This window comes from Pinus tabuliformis, chromosome 2_2 (assembly GCF_031772625.1).
Source record: "Pinus tabuliformis cultivar Carrire ecotype Pingquan chromosome 2_2, CPIR1, whole genome shotgun sequence".
Taxonomy (NCBI): domain Eukaryota; kingdom Viridiplantae; phylum Streptophyta; class Pinopsida; order Pinales; family Pinaceae; genus Pinus; species Pinus tabuliformis.
Window position 1 is genome coordinate 492,677,133 of NC_142300.1, and position 16,756 is coordinate 492,693,888.

The following is a 16,756-nucleotide window of genomic DNA, read 5'->3' on the forward strand; positions in this document are numbered from 1 at the left end:
TTCTTTTTATTTCCCTGGGTAGCTTTGCTACTATGTGTGTGTCATGCACACGGGTCCTTCGGGACAACCTCCGGAATGCGTCAATGCATCTCCTACAATGTAACTCTCTGTTTTCATTAAATAGAAAGTTGTTGATTTTTTCTTTGGGAAAAAAAAATGAATGGGTGAATGTTCCTAGAGGTTATTTTTATTGAATGTACCTTGATAAGTCATCAAACATTGCATATCAAAGTATAAAGTCCTTGGGTAGTTGCTCTCATGCCGTAATTGTCATGTGATGTTGCCTAGAGGCCTCCTTGATCGAGTTAAATCTCTCCAAATCACTAAATCACCTTGACTCCATCTCTCCCAAACGGAAAGGCACTAATCCAACCACTGGTGGTCACTTAAACGATTATTTTTCTCATCGTCTCCTTCTCTTTCTAGTCTTAGCCCTAAAAGGTCACCTAGGGCATCAATCGAATTCCCTTCTAGCCATCCAATCACCTCAACTTTTGGTCCACTACTGCATTGGGGTTTTGTCTAGAAGTCCTCCAAGTTTGAAGCAAATCCGATGGTGGAATCCCGAGATATAGCAAGCTCTGGCCACAAGACCAACTCTTGCCCTAGATCGACTTGGGTTAGTGTCGTCATTGGGATCACTGCATTCAAATTTCAAAAGAAAATGAGTCTATTGATCCTATTCCCTACCCTAATTAGGTCAAGCCCCTCATTGGTTGATCAATTCCATACCCATGACCTAGTTTTAGGTCCACTTGGCTCAATGTGGTCCCGCAAATTTGTAACTCTGATTTTACAAAGATTACATAGAAGCCTCTTATCCATAAGGATCCTTCGGTCTAGCAAGTCCTTTTTTAAGGCATATCCTCCAAACCTAGCCTCAAGAATCCCATTAGTCTTTCCTAGAGAGCCTATCACCTTGCTTTTGAAGCAAGCAAGCTATCTAATTGGGCCTCTCTTGTGAATAGGCCTTAGGAATCACTCTCTATCCATTCATAGATCCATCCTTCCTAGTGATTCCCCTTATACCGTGTCTCCTCCCATTGGTAAAAGTCCATAAAGAGCAGGGAGCCTTAGCGGGGGAGACAGTGGGCTATCGCTCCATTATTGCCCCTTGACATAGTAGTTGCTCTACAGGATCCCCTCCTAAGACTCCTACTAGTTTGAGCAGTAACATTTTGGCGTCATTGTTGGGGACACAAGACGTGTGCCTTGTTACCCTTACGACATTATTGATATATCTTTTGGCGACTCCATTGGAAGAACGAAACCCTAGTTCTTCATTGAATTTCAAAGTTAATGCTTCTAGGGTGAAGCAAGCATTTATCAAGTCATTTTATTCACCTTGGCAACTCCATTTTAATCCTAATATGCAAAATCATGAAACATGGATTATTGTCAAGAAGAAAATACCTTTCACTCTGCATTTGCAAAACTCAATGATCAAGACCTTCAAGAACTACAAAAATATGTGGACCAATAAGTCGAGCTTTATAAAGATTTGTTGGAGAACATGGATAAAGAATTCATGCTCACGATTCATGGGACAACACAAAAACAACTCTACATAATAATGTGTGCCCATGAGAAAGATCCTAGTCATCTCTATGAATTTGCTGCCGAACCCGTGCTTTTAACATTTTTACAAACCTTATCAATGAAAAATATTATAATCAACCGCAAAGTCCCACAGAATGTAATAAATTGGATGATCAAGGAGACGTTGAAGAAAATTCAACTGTAGAGGACCATCATGAAAGTGAGGAATATATGGAAGAATGGGACCCATCTAAAGAAGATCGTGATAGCCATACTGCCATAGGGGACCTTCAGGATGCAAATTTAAGGATTGAGAGTGTGCGTGGTATAAGTGACAGCCCCATTAAAGACCATGTGGATGAACACAATCAAGTGGGGACTTTCATTCAAGAAAGGACGTTGGAAGATATGAATATCGTAGCTCCATATGATAATGACATCTTGGATTTCTTGTGCATTAATGAAGAGAAATGGGATGTGGGCAGCCATCATTTTGTCTATGACCCTATTTACAATGCTAACACCGAAAATGAGGTTGGAATTGATTCTCCTTTTCTCTGAGACATTACTCATGATGATATTCCTACTCACACCATCGAAAGGGAGGATCATTGTTTTCCCACACATGAAGAAGATTTATTGGAAATGCCCCATTTATGACACCGACGATGACATTGGCAAAGGCCTCGCTCTCCCATGCTTTCTCCAAGCCCACAATAGCATAACTACATTATCCACAAGCCCTCGCCTCACTCATTATCACCGTATCACCATCACTGATGATCCCTCTTTCCCCCCTAGGTATGATATGGAGGAAGAACCATCCATTAGATATATCCCTCCTTGGCCCTCATATCCTCGAGATTGTGAATACGACTATTCCATTAAGCAACCAATTTGTTGTCCCTTTCCATGCCCCGAGTCCCCTCCTTTCCCCTCCCATCATGAACTTGCAACATCCACAAAGCATAATGTTATAAGCAATGATCCTAATAGGGAATATGAGGCTGATTATTCATTCTTCCATCCTGAGCTTAGAAGGAAAGCTCTGCACTTCTAGATCGACTTATGTTCCTTTTCCTAGGGCTCCCTTCTACATCGAATGAAGGTCATATTTTCCCACCTCCCACCCACAGCACCCTCCATGTGATTGTACCCACATTCGCTTTGGGATTTGCTACATGAGTAATCATCTAGGCAGGCATGTTTATATTGCCCTGATGATATGTTGGTTGCACTGGCCTTATGATTACATGTTGATTTGGGGTAGCATCGGATGTGCTCTAGCCACGAAAATTGGTGGAGAGGCTAAGGCAAATGAGATCTCCAATACCCAGAAAGGGTTTGGGCAGATTCTAAACAGTTTGGGAGATATCAAAATAATTAATATTTTTAATGAAGTCCCTAAGTCTAAACTTAGAGAAAATAAAATATTAATGTGAATTAATATAAAACTGTGTTAGAATGGTCCAAAAGTCATGGGATCAGCCAGATCTAATCTTAGTCGTTGATTAGGGACTTAATCTCGGTCATTGATTTGTACCATAAGGCATCCCATACGTGCCCATGCATCCACCACTTTGCCAGTACACCCACCACAATGTAATCTATGCCTCCTCGTCTGCCCAGCTACACTTGAGTGGCCCAACTCCTCACATGAAATCAAGAATAACACTACCATGTCGAACCTCAATAGCTTTGATGCCCAATACATCAATGAGAGAGCATTAACTCCATATGATGCCTTGTCTGATGGTTTGTCGATGGCTCCTCCTACAATGTCCTACCAAAGTAAGTTAATCACCTTGTGCACCCATGCACGATCAGTATGCCAAGATAACTCACAAAATTTGTCTTCTCCCCTGTCAAACCATTTTGTCACGAGTGTTGATGGGGATCTAAAAATGTGTGGACGCTCGGTCACCGAATCCATTGCACCGCTAATACCACCACTATCCAAACCCATGTTGTGGCGAGGAACCCAAACTCAATCCCAACAACAGTCTGGCCCTCGAGTTTTTCTGGTAACCCATGCCCCTTGCTACATTATGCCCCTAACCATGAATAGTTCCAAACACCCAAACTGCTACACTAGGTACCAACTGAATACCTCTCACCATCCTATCCCAAAAGAGGGATCGAAGGCATAATCTCCTGTGGAAAGAACAAGCCCTCCAGGCTGATGTGGTGTCATACTCAGCTCATGTTACTCAGTGCTACTAACCTAGTCATCCCCATTGGTTTGTCTAGAAAACTCTGCCTCTCCCAACGTGTGCTCTCTATGTTGCCCCTCGTCAATGGCTAGCCCAAAGGATGATCCTCCATCATGGCCTCAACATGAGCCTCCAACTGTTCCTCCATATACATGCAACACATTCTCACCAATCAACTATAGGTGGTTGTCATCATGAGACTTGATCATGGACCTAGATGCCTCATTAATGGATCCCTCAACAACGGATGGCACCCCATCAACAGTGGACACCTCTGTGCCTTCTGGCACCTCATCAAATGGGGTCATGTATCTTGGCACCTCATCAATCTATTGTGTGTTGCTATCACCTAAATACTCGAACACTACCCCAGACACCTCATCAATGGATACTACAACAATGGATGACACCTCCTCACCGATGGATACCTCTGTGTCTCATGGCACCTCCTCAATGGATGGCCCTATGGTTGTATGCTTTACTCTTTCCCCCAAGGTGTCAGTTGGAGCTATCAAAGAATCTCCAACAAGGGTGACCCCTGCATCACTTTGGGCATATCTATGTGCTCCTCACAACCCTGTGAGCCGTCAGCCTCATGCTCAACCTCCTCCTCAAGCTCTTGATATCTAAATCCAGGTCTCCACCAACAAAAGCGCGCCCTAGTCTTACACACTAATTGTCCCTGTCCTGTCTGCTCCTTTTGAGGAGGAGATATGGTTTCTTGATTCTGTCGAATTTCCCCATATGGTGTAGATGGTTGCACCCCCACGGCTTGCACACCTCTAGTGTCTTTGTTGTAAGGATGAGGATGGATCTGGTCTGTCACCCTCCTCAAATGGGCCAACCTCTCATTATTCCAATGGATTCCACCCCAAAAATCCTACATATTGAAGCTCCCTTGAGAAATGGGTTGTTTATGGTTCAAACCGTCACTGTGCATACATGCCCAAATCTTCCATGATCTTGTTGGCTACCCCACAACTAGCCAAGATCATGTTATGATACCACTGTAATATTCTTAACGGAAATATTAAGTGAATAATAGAAACATGCACTATAACCACAACTAAGAAATTCAACACATACACAGAAAATCAAAACACAAGGAAATGCACCAAAACTCTAAGCCATTTTATTTATTTCTAAGCAAAATGGAGTAAAAATGAGTATCGAAAGAAGAACTTGGGCTTGCTACAGCAAGCTAGGCAAAAAGCCCAGGTTGGAGTTTTGATGCCCAAGTGCGGGAATGACTCCACCAAAAACCTTTGTGCTGACCGACAAAATTACTGCCACTATTGTTGTGGGTGAACTGAGATTTTGGCCCTCAAATCTAATCAAAAATTCTGCAAAATTAAATGTAGGCTCTCCACACCAGCTCCAAAAAAACCCAGAAATATCTCACAGACACAAGTGGTGGAAATGGTCCCAAGGTGAACTGTGCCCTCCTCCATGAATTTATGCTACTCGCTACTGGATGAAACTAGGAATTCTACCCTTAGAAGTGCTTAGAAAATTCTGCAAAATTAATCTTAGCATCCTCTCACCAAACCAACAAAAACCCAAAAAGATTTTGGGTTGAATACACCGACCCATGATGACCCCCCAACAAGTGCACATTGCCCAATCTGGCCAGAAAAGACCCCACAGTGTTGATATTACTGAATTATGCCCCAAATCTACCACAGAAAATTTCTCCCAACTCCAACTAATTCTCTACTGACCTCCTCTCTCCAGCCCTTATCTCTCCACAAATTATTCTCCCTTCTTCCCTTGCACGGGATAAGCAAGGGACCCTATGCAATCTTCAGTGTGAAAGAGATGGCGCCTCAAAATCCCTGCCTCACAGCGCAACAAATTCACTACAAAAACTCCAACAATGTGTGGGAAAACTCCTACAAATCCTCTAAAACTCTCGCAATCTATAACTGATCTCAATTGTGTTGCCTCGAACAACTTTTGCGCCCAAAGAAAATACGCACCAACTAGAAATGATTTGCAAGGTAGCTCTTTTAGAAGTCCTCAGATAGACTTCTCTCTACTCTCCTAGGGTGACACTCGGAGTTCACTGAAGGCAGAGGTGGAATTCCCGCTTGTGAATCCTTTGTGCTAACAGCACCGGTTGACTTGGCTAAACAGCTCAAGAAAACTTGTGTTCAAAAGTTAAATCGTCACAGATGCAAATGAACGCCGTTTCTCCTTATTTATAATTGTTGACCTCCTTTTCTCCCTTGTTGGCCCCCAGTCTTTCTCTCTCCCAATTCGCACCCCCTCCTCTTTTGTCTCTCCTCCAAGAGTGTGAGTTCCCTTCTTGGGCCAAATTTCTCTCTCTTGTGGGCCCCACATTCCACTAGAACAGTGATTTCCCTTTTTCCTCTTAAGTCCCAATGTTGAAATTGCCTCCTCTTCCAAAAATCGTCTCTAATGCGGAAAAAATCAAAATTGGGGATATTACATATGCTAGTGTCTATTGTGTTGATCGTGGGACCACAACAAGTTTGTGCTTAGAGACTAATATAACTGACGAGAGATCTTGGTTTTCATTGCTAAATTTATAACATAAATGGAGCTTAATATACTTCAGAAAATAATGCTCGTTCATGGCCCACTCTTGTTGAAGGAGATGATAACATTATGGAGAAACATATATCCTCTAATTTGCTCATCATTATAAACTCTAAAAGTGTTGAAATATTTTCTAAGTTATAACCATTGAATGATTGAACATTTTATGTGTTAATTTTATGTATGTTCTATGCTAGAGCAATTTATTTCAATTTCACAGTTAGCTCAATATCTTTTCCAAATTAGCAATCACATCAGCATTAAAGTAAACTACAGATAGAACATAAATATAGATCGCAGAAGACAAGCCAAGACAAGAGGACACAAGATGTGGCGCTAGCCAGGGACAAACCCCAATGTGGGGAAACCCTTGATCAATTCTTCTTATATGTTCTTCAGTAATTCAACAGAAAGAGAGAAAGAGACGGAACTGGTACATTTACAACAGAAGTCAACACTTAGACTTTCTAGATAAGAGAATAGATCATCTCAACATGAGATCAGTTGAAGACATGCTACTTCAACTGATTCTCCAAGGTGACTCCTTCACCTATCATAGTGTTGCATCTCATCCACATGCTACACCTCACCGTGCTGCACCATGCTGCACTCAATTGCTGGACCTCATGCTGCCACTACTGTCCCATGTACCATACTATTGTCCCACTGTTAGTGACATTGTCATTCCATGCTTGCCATACTGTTGTCCCGTTTGCTTGCTCCATCAAGCTTCATTGTTGTCCCAAGGCTACACTATACAACACCATATGTCTTCATCATGCTGCCACCTATCACATCATTATGCTACTGTACATACTATGCACAGATCTGCCCCAAGCCTATCCACGTTGTCTCATGTTCTAAGGTGATTAGGCTTGTTGCCTATCACAGTATAGTTGTCATCTACAACTCTCTCAAACTATCTTGATTGCAGTCCAAACTATTTTGATTTCAGTCCAAACTATCTTGATTTTGGTCTTTGTCACAACAGCCATACCCACAGCTCCTTGATCCTTGAGACAACCCTGTTCAGGACTTGTTTGCACCCTCAAACAGCGCTCATACTAATCCGCTCTTCAACAGCAACTTGGCCTCTGATCTAAGCTCTCCATGTTGTCCTGAAGTGACATTACCTTGTTGTCTCTTATTGTTGCGGCAAGGCCATCCAATCATCATCTTTGGGCTACGTTTGGCTATGTATAGACTGCGCCTAAGTCTCCTTGTTGCTGCGTCTAAGGGTTGTCACAAACCCTTCCAAAATAGTGTAGTATGACTACGTTTAGTTCTTACCTTGCTGCGTATAGATGATCCCTTCTTGTCGTGGCTAAGTAGCCTCTGGTGACTGTTGTTAGGGCATTCTTTTAGACAACGAGTTAGAGCAAGCTAGGGTAAAGTATAGGAGCATGTTAGGGCAGCGTATAGGGCAGGTTTGGGTAGCGTATAGGAGCAGGGATCTCCTCTCTTGGATTGCGGCTTCAACCACCCTCTTTAGGACTATGGCTAGGGCAGTATTGAAACTCTTCATGACTGTGGCTAAGGTTCTTTTGAACAACGTATAGGTCTCTTTCTTTAGGGCTGCGTATAGGTGCCTTTTAGGACAACGGATAGGCTCTCTTCTAGACAAGCAATTAGATCTTTCCTTGTTGCGTTATGTAGACTTCATTAGGGTAGTGGCGTATCTGCATTAGCACAGCGTGGATCTCCATTAGAGCAACGTATCTCCATTAGGGTAGTATAGATCTCTATTAGGGCAGCGTATCTCCATTAGCATCTCTCCTTCTACTAAAACCCAAAGACAAGTAGAGAGGAAGAGATCCCAAGTGAGTGTGCAGAAATGACTTGAAGGCCACCTCTATTTATACTAAAACGTTGAGCACAAATGGGGTTTGTTTGGATGCTAGTTGACCTTGACGAATTGTCCCATTATACAAATAAATTCATATCTCCATGAATATTCATCGAAATCAGATGATCTCTAAATCAATCCTACACCTCTCGATGAGAGGGATCCAAGAAAAATATCAGTTGCCATTAATAAGATGACCCACATGGAGTTTGGAATTAGTTGCCAATTTTAACACTCCCTCTCAACTAGGGAGAACTCCATTCGCTAATCCATATGTCTGACTATACTATCTCTGCCATTAGTTCCCTGCACTGCTCTACTCTGCTAAACCATGAAGAAGAAGAATTGATCGAGAATGTCTCATATCATTCTCTATTGACCTGAAGTCAGTTTTATTGATCCCAGATCAATATCACAAGAGTGTCTCAAACCACTCACACTGATCCCAGATCAGTTGGAGGTCATCCTAGCATAAGGAGTACGGCAGATACAACAATGCGTCCATCGATAGTACTACTATGGTCCCTAACCCCATTTCCCTGCTCATTGATCAAATGAGCGGTATTTCCCATGAGTCCCAGACTGCATGGGTAGGATGCCTCGACAGGAGAACTAATCATCCTGTCCCATAGGAGAACTAATCATCCTGGCTCACAGAGAACAAATCATCCTGTCCCAAAGTCGCCTCGGGGTATCACAGGGAAGTTTAGGCTATTCACCCTGTACACAGTGCACCATTATGGGAGGGTGAGTCGCCCTATGGTCGTGTGTTGCTCTAGTAAGTACCCCAAGCCCCCAAGAGCTCCCAGAGCTCAATGCATGCAAACATGCAGGACCCTTATACGAAGGTCTCTCAATGACTCCAAGTCGTTCGGGAAAGTCACAGATTTGACCTTTCCCCGGGGCTTTGACAAAGTGTTTGTGACCTATACATCAGTCTCAATGCGATGGAGCCTCCTCACTCATCGACTTACCATATCCCAGATAAGGTAGTATTTGATGTCTATCTCTTGGAGCAATCATCGAATGCGGGATTCTTCAACAATTGAATCCCCCCCCCCCCCCGGTTGTCACAAAGAATCACAGTGGTATCCATCATGTGTACAAACAGCTCACTGAAGAGTTTCCACAACCACGCAGCGTCATACGAGATCATACTCGTAGCTATGTATTTGGCCTCGGTAGTGCTTATAGCAACTGACATCTGCTTCCTGCTTATCCATGATATCAAAGCAGAATCCAAAGAGAACGAGCACTGAGAAGTGCTCTAGTGATCCTCCACATTGCCTGCCCAGTCAACATTTGAATAATCATGCAACTTCATATTTCCAGCAGTGTATCTCAATCCATGAGAGATTGTGCCCTGATGATATCTTAGAGGATTCTTGGCACCAATCAAGTGAGGCTCAATCAAATATGAGCTCACCATGCAAACTGCAAAACATATATCTGGACGGAAGTTCACCAAGAACATCAATGCAAATGAGTTTATGAAGCTCAGAGGCATTTCCCAAATCTGGTCCGACATCACCACCATATAACTTCTGAAACTTAAGATCCTCGAGGTAGTCACGGGCTTGCAATTTACCGCTTCATATCCAGAATCCAACTCCCTCTTACTTCTACAAATGAGAGAGTCTGCACCTGTCAGAAATAGGTCGTCCTTAGAAGGTGTCAGTATGAAAGGTATATCATCCACAACCTTCAAGCAAAGGTTTGGATCAGCTTAACTCCTAATGAATCTCAGCTTCATCAGACAGCTATCAATCCTCTCATACTATGCCCAGGGTGTTTTGCTTCAAGCCACAGAGGGCTCTCTTCCACCTGTATACATGAGATTCCTGATCATGAATCTCAAACTCCTCAGGTTGTTCCAAACCTGTGGACTTGCTACATAAGGGGAATGGTTCCCTTGTAAGATTTTCATTCTGTACATCTCAGACATGTACCTTCATGCTCTTCTTGAATTCAGGCATCCTTGTCACCATCTGACTCACATTGGGTAGGGCCCCACAATAGGTAGACCTCCGGTGCTATAGATGAGATGTGTCAACTGACATGGTCCTCAATGGACCATCCTGCAACTAGGTACAAATTGCCAATCCTGAACCCATGAGTAAAAGCATATTTGAAAATTCTATTTTCATACACGAACCTTTCCATCGATGAATGCCACCCTGTAACCTTTGACTTCCATTGCCGAAATGGACACCAAGTTCTTCTAGCGATCAAGTACATAAAAGAGATTATGTAAATGAATTGAGTTACCCTCATTCAATAGAGGGGTAATGTTTCCTACACCCTTTCAGGGATAGGTGGCATCGGCTCCAGGTATAATCCCACGATTGTTTCCATCTCTACCAAATTAGAGAGAGCACCCTTCTATCTGTTCAAGTGCTTTGGAGCACTACAATCAATAAGCCAGATTCCCAAAGAATCTGAAGGAGAGAGCCAATACCAGATAATGCTTCTTTATCTTATCAGAAACAACATTTGAATCTTCATACCAGGGGTTCTGTGCTTCCCTTGAAGAGTCGGTCATTTCTTTGATGACCTGCATTACCTGTCATTCCTCTTATCATTGAAGATGTCCCTAGAATGATCGTTATCTTCATCAAGTGATGTGTCCCTGCCATTCGGACACTCCTTCACATAATGGCCGAACAAGTCTTCTACCTTGCCTTCCACCCTTAGATCCGGACTTCCCAATGAAGTGATCTTTCGGTAGGCCATCATAAGCTTCTACTTCGCCATTCTGATAATGTTCTCTTCTTCGATTTCACCCTTGGTGAATTTGAAGAGGGATGAGGAATCCATTAATCCTTTTGTCCTTTCCCAACTGTCTTCGGTGATTGCTCTTTCACTCTTGCTTCGGCATTGTCTTCACCTCAACTCTGATACCATGATAATTTTAGGTATGTTATATGCTAGAGAAATTTATTCCAATTTTCACAGTTAGCTCAATATCTTTTACAGATTAGCAATCACATTAGCATTAAAGTAAACTGCAGAAAGAACATAAAGATATATCGCAGAAGACAAACCAAGACAAGAGGACACAAGATGTGGCGTTAGCCAAGGACAAACGCTAATGTGGGGAAACCCTTGATCAATTCTTCTTATATGTTCTTCAATAGTTCAGCAGAGAGAGAGAGAGAGAGAGAGAGAGAGAGAGAGAGAGAGATAGAACATTTACAACAGAAGTCAACACTTAGACTTTCTAGATAAGAGAATAGATCATCTCAACATGAGATCAATTGAAGACAAGTTGCTTCAATTGATTCTCCAAGGTGACTCCTTCACCTATCGAAGTGTTGCATCTCACCACATGCTGCACCTCACCGTGCTACACCATGCTGCACTCAATTGTTGGACCTCATGCTACCACTGCGGTCCCATGTACCATATTGTTGTCCCACTGTTAGTGACATTGTCATTCCATGCCTACCATACTATTGTCCCATTTTCTTGCTCCATCAAGCTTCATTGATGTCCCAAGGCTGCACTATACAGCACCATACGTCTTCATCATGCTGCCACCTATCACATCATTATGCTACTGTACATACTATGCACAGATCTGCCCCAAGCCTATCCACGTTGTCTCTTGTTTTGAGGTGATAAGGCCTATTGCCTATCACAGTATAGTTGTCATCTACAACTCTCTCAAACTATCTTGATTGCAATCCAAACTATCTTGATTTCAGTCCAAACTATCTTGATTTTGGTCTTGGTCACAACAGCCATACCCACAGCTCCTTGATCCTTGAGACAGCCCTGTTCAGGACCTGTTTGCACCCTCAAACAGCCCTCATACTAATCAGCTCTTCAACAACAACTTGGCCTCTAATCTAAGCTCTCCATGTTGTCCTGAAGTGACGTTACCTTGTTGTTTCTTCTTATTGCGGCAAGGGCATCCAGTCATCATCTTTGGGTTGCGTTTGGCTATGTATAGATTGCGGCTAAGTCTCCTTGTTGTTGCATCTAAAAGATGTCCTCAACCCTTCCAAAACAGTGTAGTATGACGGCATTTAGGTCTTACCTTGTTGCATATAGATGATCCCTTCTTGTTGCGGCTAAGTAACCTCTGGTGACTGTTGTTAGGGCATTCTTTTAGACAACGAGTTAGGGCAGGCTAGGGCAACATATAGGAGCATGTTAGGGTAGCGTATAGGGCAGGTTTGGGCAGCGTATAGGAGCAGGGATCTCCTCTCTTGGATTGTGGCTTAAACCACCCTCTTTAGGACTGCGGCTAGGGCAGTATTGAACCTCTTCATGATTGTGGCTAAGGTTCTTTTGAACAATGTATAGGTCTCTTTCTTTAGGGTTGTGTATAGGTGCCTTTTAGGACAGCGGATAGAGTCTCTTCTAGACCAACAATTAGATCTTTCCTTGTTGCGTTATGTAGACTTCATTAGGGCAGCGTAGATCTCCATTAGGTCAACGTATCTCCATTAGGGCAGTATAGATCTCTATTACAGCGGCGTATCTCCATTAGGATCTCTCCTTCTACTAAAACCCAAAGACAAGTAGAGAGGAAGAGATCCCAAGTGAGTGTGTAGAAATGACTAGAAGGCCACCTCTATTTATACTAAAATGTTGAGCACAAGTGGGGTTTGTTTCGTTGTTGGCTGACCTTGACAAATTGTCCCATAACACAAATAAATTCATATCTCCATAAATACTTATCAAAATCGGATGATCTTTAGATCAATCCTACACCTCTCGATGAGAGGGATCCAAGAAAAATATCAGCTGCCATTAATAAGATGACCCACGTGGAGTTTGGCCCTAGTTGCCAATTTTAACATTATGACTGACTTATTGCCTCTGCGATGTTTCATTCTTGTTTAATTTATTAAAAGCATTTAACTCTTTTTCTGAAGTGTTGATTGGAAGCATACATTCTGGCCTTATTTGTTTATTTCACCGAAAACAAGAAAGTGTATCTGTTGTAGCATCCATTGTCGATTGTTATTTAAGTTTTATTTTCAGCTTTATTATAAAATGGAAGAAAAATCAAAAAATATGAAAAAAATGGTTGATTTTATATTTTCAATGGTTTTGAAAGTGACAAACCTGCGAGAAGATCTGGGCCATCCGATCAACAACCCACAGATCCAATGGTAATCGCATAAGTTAACTAGAATGGGTTTATTTTGGAGATTGGATGCAACGATGTATCAAACATAGTTTAAATTTGTTGAAGTCTGGGCCAATTTCAGTCGTCCATCGAAAGAAACGGGATCTGACAGATATCGGGTCACAATATTGGGTCGGAAACTGATCAAATTCCATTTTTTAATCGGACCTGATAAATCATCAAATTCAGGGTTTTATTTCCTATCGGGTCAGCAAGTCATCAGGTTCAGTCCTTAATATCGGACCCGATAAATCATTAAATACAAATTTATGTCCTATTGGGTTCGTAAGGAAGTCAAAGGTGCATTGAAAAGGCAGACGCGATAGTTTTTATGAATCAGAGTGTTAATTCTTTAAAGTTTTGTGGGCCCGACCCATCGTTTAAATGTCATACAGGTTCATGAAGTGCGATCAAGCGATAGTTTGATAAGTCCTTTAAGGCGCGCTGCAAGGAAGCAATGAGCACGAAGGTTAGTCAAAGCTCGACCCCCATAGTTGACCGTGACATTAGCACGGTTGATCGAAATGTGCAGCCAGAAATCACCGCGGGGGTTCAACCTCGTTGAGGCTCCCATACATTCTTTACCCCCCGCAGTGCTTCCAAAGCCTTTCGCCCTTCATCCACTGCTCCATTAAGGCTCAAAGATACAGATTCAAATAGAGAACGGCTATCATCTTATAATTTCCGTTACATCCTGTTATTTTATGTTCTTTAGAATGAGGTGTCTTTTACCCTCTGTGTAATATTCTGTAATAATTTTTACTTTAGACAGTTACGGAAATAGTTAAGTAGTTTGACAGTTTTGATGACTACCAATTGTCTCATAAGGTATAAAAAAAGGAAAATTTAGAGAGAAGGGGTTGGAATTTTGGAGAACCTGGATACTAGGCCACTGAATTCTTGATACAATTGTTGATTAATGAAAGAATCAAAAGTTTTCCATACATTGTTGGGTATGATTTTGTGACTTCTCTGTTATGTGTCATCTTATTTTTTCTTCCTTTAAGTATGGTAATGAAGCTGCAGGCCTTTATTTGCTGATGTAAATGAAGTTAAAATCCCTTAAACGAGCGCTCCTATACTTGAAGTTCACACCTCTGTAATTCTTCTAAGTCACAGATAGTAGTTTCTGTGTAAGACAGCATATTATCTATAACTTCTCCAGGTGTCGCAGATAGTAGATCCTGTGTAAAACAACATATTGTCTTTGACTTATTCAAGCTTTCTTCATTCATCATTTATATTCAAAAAACAAATGTCATTCTGATATTTTCTTGTCACTTAAGTATTGAGGGTTAAAAACCAAGTCTCCCAGGTCCTTCATTTAAGAACACAACATACAATTAAATGACAAACAAGTGACAATAACTATAAACATTAATGTCTTAAGCACAATTTCTACACAGCCAGGAAATTGGTTTCTTAAGGTACAACATTAATTGGCGCCGCTGATAATTTTATTAATGTCCAACAAATGACCATAATAGATCAACAGGACTGTTGGTTACAATGATTACATCATGCCAAGCCAGTGGACCAAATGGTCCCCTTTAACATTTCTTTCAAAAAGCAGAAAATAAATCTATAATCTAAGTAAATGTAAATGTAGAAGCTAGAAGCTCTCGGCTTCAAAACAGAGAAGCAGAAGAAGAAGAAGGAAAAAAAGGGGGGGGGAGAGTCTCCTGCCCAGTTCCTACTCCTAACATCCGAGGTCGAGAGAAGAAAACTGAGAGAAGCTTGTCAAAGTCTGTTGTCCTGGGGGCAGAGAAGACAAGAACACTTTTCCCTGGGTTTTCAATAGTTTCCTCTGGTTGTTTAGTGAGGAGGAATTTTTGGCTATTTGGGATAAAAGCAATAACTCTGGCTCCAAGAAGACCCCATACAAGATCAAACACCTCAGAACAGAAGGTTCAAGCCCTTTCAGATCTTGAAAGGCTAGTTTCTAAGAAGGTTGGAAGGTCTAAAGCCCCACTTACACTGATTCGTACATTGTCTACATCAGGCAGCAACTCACCCAAACATTCATCTGATCAAGAGTCCCTCTTTACATCATCTTCATTTCAAGAACCCAACTGTCAAGAGCAGTCTTTAGAGTCTGTTACTTTTCCATTATCTGCTATAATTTTTCAACCTGAACGTATAACTACATTACCACCTCTGCACACTCCATTTACCCCTCAATCAGGTTCCACATCTGTTGGTAATCAAGGTTCAATAAATTTGGGAGCAAACATGGCAGCTCCTGCATTCTTGACGAATAGGTATGCACCTCTTCAACTGCCACAACTGTTGAATCAAATGCCACAAGAATACCTCAAGATTCTTTTTCGTTTTACAAGGGAAGTTGAACAAACAGCAGAGAATCATGTATCAGTATTTTGTAATTTTGCATAAAACCTAAATGTTGAACATCTAGATGTTGTTCTAAGACTTTTTGTTCAATCCTTGGATGGAGAAGCAAGGAAATGGTTTAAAGGGTTTCCCAATAACTCTATTCCTTCTTGGGAAGAGATGGAACATCTATTCACCCAGAGATTGGGAGAAAAAAGAGACCATGGGTATTCACTAACAGAGTTTAACGCTATAAAGAAGAAATCTGATGAAACTTTAGTTGAATTTGTTAGAAGATTTAATAAATTGAACAATAGTCTTCCAGTGGAGATTAAGCCCCCTCCTACTGGTGCAAAAATGACTTTTGCAGGGGCTTTTGAGTCAAATTTTGGATTCACATTAAGGTAAAGAAGATCCCCACAACCCTTGATCAGATCCAAATAGATGCAATACAGATAGAAGCAAATCCGGTGGCTGCAGGCAAAGCACCAAAGACATAACCTATCCAAGACGAGGGAAAGGCAAAGATATAATCCTCTCAAAGTCAAACATTAGAGGATATAAGTAATGTAATTAAAATTTTGTCAGATAAATTGATTAAGTTAGAGTTCGAAAATAAGAATTCTCAGAGGAAAACACAATATAATAAGAACTTTAATCCCCAAAACGGAAGGCAACCTTTGCAAATCTTGCAAAAGGAGAGAAAAGAATGAGATCAGATTCAAGCACCATTGTATATAGAGGCAAATCCTAGTGAGGTACTAGAGCACCCTAGGGAACATGAAGATCAAATTTCTATGTTATATGCAGTAGATGAAGATGAACTTGGTGTTGAAGGAGAAGTGTATGAATATGCTGAAACAGATGCCATTTATGATGAAAATAAAATTGATGAATATTGGAATCAATTCTCTAATTTTATGCAAGCAGAACTACATAAGAAATATGATTTAAGGTCAAGGAAAAGATCAAGAAGTCAAGAAAATGAAAGTGGGCAGCAAGTTCCAGCGTCCTCACCAAAGGCGACTCCACAAGAATCTCAGCCTACAAAACAAGTAAATAAAGGAAAGCAACAACAGAATGCAAATGGCAAGACAAAAATACTTCAAGGTGAGTCTTCTC

The 16,756-nt window shown here is 41.5% G+C and overlaps 1 protein-coding gene across 1 annotated transcript in view; it reads right to left on the bottom strand.

Moving 5' to 3' along the window:
• The window catches only part of LOC149193526 (replication factor C subunit 2-like), a 326,348-nt gene that overhangs the window by 122,031 nt on the left and 187,561 nt on the right, over positions 1 to 16,756 (bottom strand). The window lies entirely within an intron of this gene.